The sequence below is a fragment of the Selaginella moellendorffii genome, unplaced genomic scaffold (genome assembly GCF_000143415.4).
Source record: "Selaginella moellendorffii unplaced genomic scaffold, v1.0 SELMOscaffold_16, whole genome shotgun sequence".
Taxonomy (NCBI): domain Eukaryota; kingdom Viridiplantae; phylum Streptophyta; class Lycopodiopsida; order Selaginellales; family Selaginellaceae; genus Selaginella; species Selaginella moellendorffii.
Genome location: NW_003314277.1, coordinates 1,255,896 through 1,258,234, shown reverse-complemented (window position 1 = coordinate 1,258,234; position 2,339 = coordinate 1,255,896). Strand labels below are relative to the sequence as shown.

At 44.1% G+C, this 2,339-nt stretch overlaps 1 pseudogene; it reads right to left on the bottom strand.

The window, feature by feature from the left end:
- Nucleotides 1-760: 760 nt before the first annotated feature.
- On the bottom strand, nucleotides 761-1,852 carry LOC112346677 (annotated as a pseudogene).
- Nucleotides 1,853-2,339: the final 487 nt, after the last annotated feature.

Here is a 2,339-nt window from a genome sequence, read left to right as displayed (position 1 = left end):
GATCAGCAGCGTCGGAAGAAGGTGAGTCGTATCGTCACCGTCTTGGAAGCTAGCCAGGAAGTAGGATAGCAGTTCTGATGCCCAAGCCTTATTCAAAGGAGTCACGATGACAGTCTTGTTAAAAGCAGCTTCCTTCAGCACAGTTTGAAGATTGCGAAACTCGTCCGCGGTCTGAAAAAATTTTAAAAAAAGGAAAGAAAGAAAACAGCAATCAGTGAATAGAAGAGGATTTAACTAACCAAGCTGTTGATACTATCAGCGGCAATCCAGGGTAACAGTAGCATCCGAAAGGCCGCACTCGTAGGCCAGCTGCCTGTTGTACCACTGTGGCTCCAGAGACAAGTGAAGTTGTAGACGCCGAAAATATAGAACAGAACAAGCAAGCCCGGTCTGCTACGGCACCTCACTGGAAAAAGAAAAAGAAAACACGAAACGGTTGTAACTTGAGGAAATCACAGTCATCTTTCCCCCCCATCTTATTTAGCTCGTGTGCATTCGCTCTGAGACAGCCACTCAAACCTTCCTCAGCAAAAATTAGCTTGAATGGAAACGCTACCGTCTCCTTACCCATCACCGCGGTTTTGTACAGTATGCTGCTCCATATACTACTATTACTGCGCTCGAGCTTAAGTAGGAAGCAAAGGTTGTCTGTCATCCAGTATAACGACTTTAAGATTTGCCTGTTAGCACCGGATTTAAGTATACATAGCACATAATATCGAAGTCCATACCTGTTCACCAGCACCAGCAGTCATATCGATCATCCTTGGGCCTAAAGGAAAGAAGGGTGAAACTTAGAACGCACAAATGGAGGTCAAATATATAGGTTACCTCGTGTAAGTGTTATGCTTGTCAACGAACGTGTCCATCTGATTGTCAAGCTTTTCGTCCTTCGTTTTGCTTAGTGCCGAGAAGAACTGTTACATTATTACGTTAGCAGAGTATTTGCAATAGAGCTACGAGGATACCTGAGAAATTATAACAATTGATACTCCTAAGACAAAGTTGATTGTCAGTTTGTGCCGAATAAGGCGACAGAAGCCAAAGCCGTAAAGATTGTTGCAACAGTAGACGAGTACTTTTTCAAGATTGCATCTGGAAAAACGCACCTATAGAAACGCCACATCAAAAGTTCAAGACTTACCGGCATATTTTAAAAAGAAGCAAGAGAGTATTCCTTGCGCTGCGTTGTTGAAGATTAGAAACATTGTTGCCCGAGAGTGGCCCGATTAAGCCCATTCCCAGCTGACAAAGCGCACATGGATTAAGAAAAAGAAAAAAACCAGATAGAGTAAAGGCCATACCACTAAAATCAGCAGTAACCAGAATCGCTAGAAAGGTGAACATCGCTCCATAACTGTAAAGAAACAGGTTCTGCAAAAAGAAACAGAGAGAAAAACATTTACAAGTGAAGATGAACACTTGTCTCCAACTGACTCTCAAGGGCGCGGTTCATTGAACACGGACGCCATGGATGGCATAGTGACCTGTAACGGAGATCGTAGATTGAGCAAACAGCACAGCATGCAAAGAAAATCTGACTTACAAAAATCAAGGTGTATACATATGCAATGGATTGAAGCGGAACGACGACTGTTGTCCCAGTTGGCGTTGTATGCAGCTGATTCACACTGATACCAATCAGTAGCAAAGCAAGTGCCTCCCACTGCTTCCACAAGTTAGAACACATGAAGAGCAAAATGCACGAAGTTTCACCTGTAAAACTGAAAACCGGCGTCTCATGATCATTTTGAGAAGCAAGGCAATCATCAGCACCTACAATAAAATACTCATCACAAGAACAATAAGAAGAAAGAAACAACATGTCTCTAACCTTAAGGTTACTCAGCATCTTGGATTAAAATACAGCTAAGAACCTTCGCAGAGAAAACCTACTCGTGCTCCACGGCTCCACGGTGCTCATCAACATCTGGCAATCGGAAGAGATCCAAAACACTTTCGTCCTAAATGCTTTCCAAGGAACCGTGTAGCTGGCTAATGCCTCTTTCAGGATTGCGTGTATGTAGACAAGCTGGGGACATCTGAAGGCCTTAGAGGCGCTTGGTCCCAATTGCGTCTTGGATTTCTTCATGCGGTTTTTGTATGACCAAGGGTTCTGAATCACTTCTGCCATCGCCCAGTACAGCTCCCTTCATGTTGTCAATTCAGCTGCAACCAGATCAAGAACTTTGCGTGTACTTACAGTGAGCAGGGCCATGCCTGAGAGATTATTATCAGCAGCGTCTTGCAGAGACAGAAGCACATCCGTCCAGTCCTTGGGAATCAATTCCTGGCCCGAGGATTCAATCTCGAGTTTGCAACTTTGGCATCAGATCGTC